Source organism: Haematobia irritans, chromosome 4 (assembly GCF_050003625.1).
Source record: "Haematobia irritans isolate KBUSLIRL chromosome 4, ASM5000362v1, whole genome shotgun sequence".
Classification (NCBI taxonomy): Eukaryota; Metazoa; Arthropoda; class Insecta; order Diptera; family Muscidae; genus Haematobia; species Haematobia irritans.
In genome coordinates, this window is record NC_134400.1 from 95,961,424 (window position 1) to 95,970,088 (window position 8,665).

Genomic DNA, 8,665 nt, shown 5'->3' on the forward strand with positions numbered 1-8,665 from the left:
AAAAATAAAATTTGCTATTTAAGAAAATACTTTAAAACAAAAGAGATTTTCGTTTGTTTAAAATTTCATCCCTGAGGAAATTATTTTTTTTATGGATTAATACAATATGTATATCAATTTAAAAAGCGGGCTTACTCTTAAAAAGCTTTCAGCTGCTAAGTTAAAATACGATTGTTTTTAATTTTGTCAAATATTAAAAAATACCCTTTCAACAGAAGAGTTTAAAAAAGATAACGAAAATAATGCTATTGGATACTTGTTTGTATTTAGGATCTTCTTGTTGACTTTCCGCATCTTTTTTCTCATAACTCATGCTAGAATTGTTCCGAATTTGCTTGAGAATTGCTCCACTTTATAAGGTCAGAAATAATTTTTTACCCCCAAAAATCCCCCCAAATAAATTTTACCCCTAAAAATCCGCCTAAACGTGAAAAACCCCCTAAATTTGGGGGGAAACCCCTAACCTGGCAACACTGGAATACAACACTTTATTATAACACCTAAGAGTATGCTCATAAATATATAAAATGTTCTGTAACTAGTACAGGGTGCTTCTATATCTTGTGTTAACTACAATGACCATATGTATAAATTTGAACGCACCATTATACACTAGCTCCTAACAGTATGCCCTTCTTTGTAAGTTATTTTTTTTGTGAGATTTGTTTTTAAGCTACATGTTGGTACAATATTAGGCCTGTTTTCATTCAGTACTGGATTCAACAATTGTGTGAACTATTCCGAACATCGTTGCACTGGTGTTCTATCTGCAACAAGTCATCAGTGCAAATATCGCCAGTATTGCCAGGATTAATTTTCGTAAAGCGACATTTTTCAACTCTCCACCAGAGTTGTCAGTATTTGGTATTTTTCCACAAATTGGCGGCATGTTTTCGTGAATGAGGACAAAATTTTTGAGTTGGGGGCTTGGTGGGCAATTTCCATACATTTGAGGATGTTATTTTTCGAAATCGGTTCAGTACAATAAATCCAGTACTATAAATAATGGCATACCACAAATTATTATTATTACCATAGGATGGGGGGTATATTAACTTTGTCATTCCGTTTGTAACACATCGAAATATTGCTCTAAGACCCCATAAAGTATATATATTTGAAATCACGCTAACTTCCAAAAGAAACAAGCTATCGACTTGAAACTTGGCACAAGTAGTTGTTACTGATGTAGGTCGGATGGTATTGCAAATGGGCCATATCGGTCCACTTTTCCGTATAGCCCCCATATAAACGGACCCCCAAATTTGGCTTGCGAGGCCTCTAAGAGGAGCAAATTTCATCCGATCCGGCTGAAATTTGGTAAGTGGTGTTAGTATATGGTCTCTAACACCATGCAAAAATTGGTTCACATTGGTTCATAATTATATATAGCCCCCATATAAACCGATCCCCCAATTTGGCTTGAAGAGCCTCTAAGAGAAACAATTTTCATCCGATCCGGCTGAAATTTGATACATGGTGTTAGTATATGGTCTCTAACAACCATGCAAAAATTGGTCCATATCGGTTCATAATTATATATAGCCCCCATATAAACCGATCACCAGATTTGACCTCCGCAGCCTCTTGGAAGACCAAAATTCATCTGATTCAGTTGAAATTTGGTACGTGATGTTAGTATATGGCCTCAAACACCCATGCAAAAATTGGTCGATATCGGTCCATAATTATATATAGGCCCCATATAAACCGATCCCCACATTTGACTTCCGGAGCCTTGGAAGAGGTTGAATCACATTCGGTTGAAATTTGGTACGTGATCCCCGATCCCCAGATTTGACCTCCGGTGCCTTTTCGAGAAGCAAAATTCATCCGATCTGGTCGAAATTTGGTACGTGGTGGTAGTATATGATATTTAACAAGCATGTGAGTTGAAATTTGTGGATGACAGTCTTTCGTAGAAGTTTCTACGCAATCCATGGTGGAGGGTACATAAGATTCGGCCTGGCCGAACTTACGGCCGTATATACTTGTTTATAACTACAAATCTACTCACAATATTTTGTGAAGCTAATTTGGTGGAAAGTATTTTTTGCCGCTAAAATCACTATTTAGCTCATAGTGCACTGATTGGGACAATTTATCTCATATAAATGTACCATACTGATCTACTACCTTGAGTAAATTTTCGTTCATAATACATGGTGGGTGAAGTCCCATTTTAGGACAAAAATTTTATATATTTTTTTAATTCTATTCATTATTTTTTTCTAATGTGGGGACAAGTGTCAGAAAACTATTGGAAACACTGCCCTCCACCACAGGATGGGGGAAGAAAATGAAGCCGACCCATTTTTTTTGGCGGCGGCTTGACGGATTAGCCGATATAAATTTGTTTATTCGTCGGAGGACAACTATCCATTATAAAATCAATTTAAAGTTATCTGAATGGTAATAATATTAGTTGTACTACCAATCTCATAATCAAATTTTTCAGAGCTTAATTTTTGCAAAATAATTATAGTAACTTGATACCGATTAATTGTGGGTGGAAGGTTTGATATTTTGTGCAAAAAAAAACTCCAATCATTAATACATTTTTTCTGATTTAAATCAATATTATTGATTAATTGGCGGCTAACGATATGGGTCGAGGGCGGCGTCGAATGCAAAAAATGGTCGGCTAAATTCTGCGGCTGATTCATTCTCTAGATAAGAGGTATATTAACTTTGTCATTCCGTTTGTTGTCAGGGAAAACTTTGTATGGGAGGCGTTATTTCATCCGATTTTTGCAAATATTGAACTAATATGAAAGAATATACAAACTAAAATTTAAGACACTCAATTTATGAAGGACAATTCTTTTAACCTTTAACTGTCGACGTGGGCGTAAAATTTACCTCCTCAACACATGTTTCTTTGTATAAAGAATAAAACTTATGAAATAAAGTACCTGTTAATTTTGGAAAGAACACATAATATTGCGAAAGATTGTTTTATTTTCATTAAGTATAATGTGTTCTAATCAAAACATATAATAATGATACAAAAAAGATTAATTTTATAAACAACCTATAAACCTATTTATATAAAAGTTGGTCAAATTTGCCCTTGTCACAGAGTACGCAAGAAAATTTCACAGTTAAACTGTTAAAGCGTAATAAAGAAATTTTAATTAAAAATTAAGTTCATAATCATTGTTTTAGAAATTTGTATACATTCTGCATACATTGAAAACAATATTGTCGTGAGGTCAAAGATTTCATGTCTATAATATACGAATGCAAATTTTGCTTAGCATAGAAGACACATTTCTCTAATATAAAGTTTTTTCCTTGTTCAAAAGTCGATAAACTTTTCAATGAAGTCGTATTGTCCTTATAAATAAGTGATTTGACCTAAAAATGGGTATCATAATATGAAAGAAAAATTTTTTGGAATAAGGTCAACTTGCCTTAACAATTCAGAAAAATTCTTTAAAATTAATGAAATTGTCTTTAAATTTGTTGTCTTTTTGCATCTTGACTACAAAGCAAAAAATTGTTCAAATATAGGACAAGTTTTTCAACACTTTATTTTAAAGACGTTATTTACTTGAAACATAGCATAACCTCTACTGGAACTCGAGTCTTAACTTGGAAAATTTAAAAGAGAATTGTGCCTTAAAAGTATCCTTACTTTTATTCTCCGTTTCTTTGGCTCGGAATCAATACCAAAATTTGTAAAGACCAAATCTTTGGAACCGGGCATGTTTTTTTCAGTGTAGGATGGGAGTATATTAATATTGTCATTCCGATTACAGCACATCGAAATATTGGTCTCAGAACCCATAAAGAATAACAGGACTGACCCATAGATGGCGTCGCTAGTATTAAATGCATATTATTTTTATATATATTATTCAAATTATTCGTGTCAAAATGTAAGTCAATTAGTTTGTGAGATAGAGAGTCTTTTGTGAAGCAACTTTTGTTGTTGTGAACAAAATGGAGAAAAAGGAATTTCGTGTTTTGATAAAATAGTGTTTTCTGAAGGGGAAAAATACGGTGGAAGCTAAAACTTGGTTTGATAATGAGTTTCCGGACTCTGCCCCAGGGAAATCAACAATAATTGATTGGTATGCAAAATTCAAGCGTGGTGAAATGAGCACGGAGGACGGTGAACGCATTGGACGCCCGAAAGAGGTGGTTACCGACGAAAACATAAAAAAATCCACAAAATTATTTAGAATGACCGTACAATGAAGTTGATCGAGATAGCAGAGGCCTTAAAGATATCAAAGGAACGTGTTGGTCATATCATTCATCAATATTTGGATATGCGGAAGCTCTGAACAACAACGTGTTGATGATTCTGAGCGGTGTTTGCAGCTGTTAACTCGTAATACACCCGAGTTTTTCCGTCGATATGTGACAATGGATAAACATGGCTCCATCACTACACTCCTGCGTCCAATCGACAGTCGGCTGAGTGGACAGCGACCGGTGAACCGTCTCCGAAGCGTGAAAAGACTCAAAAGTCCGCTGGCAAAGTAATGGCCTCTATTTTTTGGGATGCGCATGGAATAATTTTTATCGATTATCTTGAGAAGGGAAAAACCATCAACAGTGACTATTGTATGGCGTTATTGGAGCGTTTGAAGGTCGAAATCGCGGCAAAACGGCCCCATATGAAGAAGAAAAGAGTGTTGTTCCACCAAGACAACGCACCGTGCCACAAGTCATTGAGAACGATGGCAAAAAATCATGAATTGGGCTTCGAATTGCTTCCCCACCCACCGTATTCTCCAGATCTGGCCCAGCGACTTTTTCTTGTTCTCAGACATCAAAACGATGCTCGCAGCGAAAAAAATGGCTGTAATGGGCCGTGGATGACGATCTAGATATGTCCGTCCGTCTCACAAACTTCCTATCCAAACAAAACAAGCTATCCACTTGAAACTTGGCACAGGTAGCTGTTATTGATGTCGGTTGCATGGTAGTGCAAATTGGTCCCTATCGGACCACTTTTGGGTATAAGCCCCATATAAACCGTCCCCAGATTGGATCTTATAAAAATCAAGCAAGGAACTTTCACAGAATAATTGTGGGACATAATAAGTTTTCTGTTAGCAATGGTTGTGTGCAAACATTTAAAGTTTGATGCGGTGTAATATGCCTAAAAATACGCGGTGAACAATTATCAAGTACACCCATAGAAAAATTATTACCATACGGTCTCAAAACGGTACCGTACGTTATTGATAGTTAGCCAACCCCGTATGGTACAATATCAATACCGAATGGTACAGCCGGTACGCAAAGCATGAAAGTACCTTTCGGTATTATGAAAGTACCAATATGGTAATGAAAATAGCACCTAAGCGGTATTTTTATCTATACCATAGATGTATTGATGTATGAACAATGCGGTATTCTCAAATAATACCTAAACGGTATAGGTTTTAATACCAACCCGGTATTAATTATAGTAATACATATTTAGTTTAATATAACACACGTAACATGTATTTGTTTCTTTAATTCATTTAATACATAACATACGTACATAAAACTAATCATATCTCTATGCCTTTTTCTCCCAATTCGGCTCCATGTCGCACTTCAGTCACTGCATCCCTCAAGTCGTCTGTTGTGGTATTTGGAAGGTTTTTGTATTCCAATTACGCATCTAATTAAAGAAGGTTCGCATTAGAAAACTTTAGAAATGTTAAAATATATTATACTTACCTTTACTTTGCTATATTCACAGAATTAATTTTTTCGGTAGCCATCTTATCCTACAATATTTTTATTTACAAGCCACATGAAAAATAAACTACCAAGGCGATCAATTACAATTGGTCGCAACGGCTACATATAGAGCTGCAAAACTATCGCTAGTACTATCGATAGTATCGATAGTTATTTTTTGACATGACTATCGATAGCTTAAAACGACTATCGATAGTAGCGGTATAAACGTCAATACTTGCATCTTTGTTGTGACGCTGTGAACAATGAAATACAAAGAATGTTAAACAAAACTTTTCGACTAAGATTTATATTAAATATATAGAAATCAAAAGTTAAGTTTACGGTTCTGCGAGTCATGGATAAGTACCTTAAAAGATCCAAAAGTAAGTAATATTGTTATACGCGTAAAAATATATTATCATATGTATGTGTATTCTTTTTTTCTACAAATAGTCGCCCGCAAGGAGAACATATCTGAAGCCGCAAGCAACGACAGCAATGTTGCAAACCTGTGCCATTAGGTATTTATGCATTCAAGCTACATCTACTGAATCGGAAAGGATGTTCAGCAAAGCTGGTTCTATCATTTCGGAAAGACGAACGGCTTTGAAATCTAAAAATGCAGACATGCTTTTATTTTTAAACAAAAATTATTGGATCACCCAATAATTCTAAAACCGAAACCTGATATGATATGATCTCATAAACTATTATAATAATCGTTTTGTTTTTTGTTGTTTTTTTAAATATGAATTAAATTTAATTTTTTAAAATAACTTCATAACGTTTTTTCGTAAAAATTGTGTGGGTATTTTTTGAAATTCAAACGTATTTAAATTAAGCGATAGTATCGATAGTGATCAAGCAAACTATCGAAACTATCGAATGGCACGACTATCGATAGTTTTGCAGCTCTAGCTACATATCATATACAGCCCTAGTCAAATGTTATTACACATCGCAATTTTTTTTTCGTTTTTGTCGTACTTCTCTGATTGTTGTTGTTATTATTTCGAATATAAAGCAAGTTTGTTGTTTTTTGGATAGAATGAGGTGTGTGGAAGACGCGAGCAAAAATTCGCAAAAAAAATAACGGTACATTTTCCGAGAAAAAACACATTTGTCTGATGCTGTTTAGCGTCAAAAGTTATTACACACTATTTTTTCAAATCAAAAGTAATTACACATGACTTAGTTTTATGTTTTATAAAAAGAATTATTTATCTTTTATTTTTTTACTTATTTTAAAAGAGTTAATATTTAGTAATTCCACCATTGGCATCAATTACTGCTTGCAACCTGGCAGGGATCGACTCAATCAAGGTTTGGATAAAAGAAAGAGGTATTTTAGCCCAAATATTTTTAATTTCTTCAATGGTGTCATCCAGTTTTCGATTTCTATCGATTATTCGGTTTTGTTTCATGAAACTCCAAACATTTTCAATGATGTTAAGATCCGGGCTTTGAGGGGGCCATGCAAGAACAGCTTGATCTACCTCCTTTAAAAACTTTGTTATTAACCATCCTTTATGGCAAGGAGCATTATCCTGTTGTAGAATCCAGTCGTTACTTGGAAATAGGCTATTTGCTGAAGGAAATGCATGATCGTTCAGCACATCGATATACCCAGACTGATTCAAAGCTCCTTTAATTGGTACGAGCTCTCCCAATCCATAGAATGGTATGCATCCCCAAAACATTACAGATCCTCTGCCGAATCTGTTCAGAGGCTGTCGTGCTTTGCTTTTAAGAGTTGAGGGTAGATGCATATACTTTCTTCCAAAAGAGCCCTGGAACTCAAAAGAAGACTCGTCAGTCCACAAAACGTTGTGCCAAAACTCTTTTGGCTTATTAAGATGTTCTCGAGCAAAAGCAAGCCGTTTGGCTTTGTTGTTTGGCGTTATGCCGATCACTTTGCGGACTACATAGGTTTTGATTTCCATGCTCTTCATCTTGCGACGTAAAGTAGCTTCACTTTTTTCCCAATTACTTTTTCCGAATTTTCTGCAATGCGAATAGGGCTTATTGTTGGATTTACCATAAGGACTCTCATTAATCTTGTTTTCTCCCTTTGTCCAATAACAGGTTTTCATCCACCTTTCTTTTTATCTTCTAAATTTCCACAAGTATCCTTCTTTTTTACTAAATTGTACACCGTTTTGCGTGAAATGCCATACATTTTCACAAGATCTGAAGCCGAAATTCTCATTTTAAATTTTGTCACAATCTCGGATCTTGTTTCAATATTTAAATGCTTTCTTTTGACCATTTTCGTATATTAAATTAACAATGTTAATATTTTGCGTAATCCTCTACAAGAGTAAGGTAAAACACAACTACTTAACTCACCAGGTAGCGAAAAACTAATGATATTGCTATTGTTTAATTACTTTTGATTTGGAAAAATAGTGTGTAATAACTTTTGACGCTAAACAGCATCAGACAAATGTGTTATTTCTTGGGAAATGTGCCGTTATTGTTTTGCGAATTTTCGCTCGCGTCTTCCACACACCTAATTCTATCCAAAAAACAACAAACTTGCTTTATATTCGAAATAATAACAACAACAATCAGAGAAGTACGACAAAAACGAAAAAACATTTGCAATGTGTAATAACATTTGACTAGGGCTGTATTACGGCGATGCGATAGTTAATACCATAGTTATACCGGATGTAAATGATTTGATATAAAGTGATATCAAAATTAAAAGGTAACGTGAACCAATTTATTAATACCAAACGGTAATGGCCACATACCGCCTTTTTTCTACCAGTGTAGTCTTTCAACAATCGAGACGTTTAAAGCAAAACTTTAATCTCAGAGAAGATCAAATATATAGCGGAGATGAATCTCCAATAGGGAAGATGCTCCAAACAAAAAAAATATGGGTACATCCAACGAAGACTGCACATATATATCATGCTCGAAATCAAGTCGGTCGCATAAGTTGCCAATAACTGTAATT

At 34.8% G+C, this 8,665-nt stretch overlaps 1 long non-coding RNA gene across 1 annotated transcript; it reads left to right on the forward strand.

Annotated features, from left to right (window-relative positions):
• The first annotated feature begins 5,944 nt into the window (after positions 1-5,944).
• LOC142236668 (uncharacterized) lies at positions 5,945-6,416 on the forward strand. The gene is made up of 2 exons (XR_012722146.1): positions 5,945-6,080; positions 6,151-6,416. It is a non-coding gene; the product is annotated as an uncharacterized LOC142236668 (long non-coding RNA).
• Positions 6,417-8,665: the final 2,249 nt, after the last annotated feature.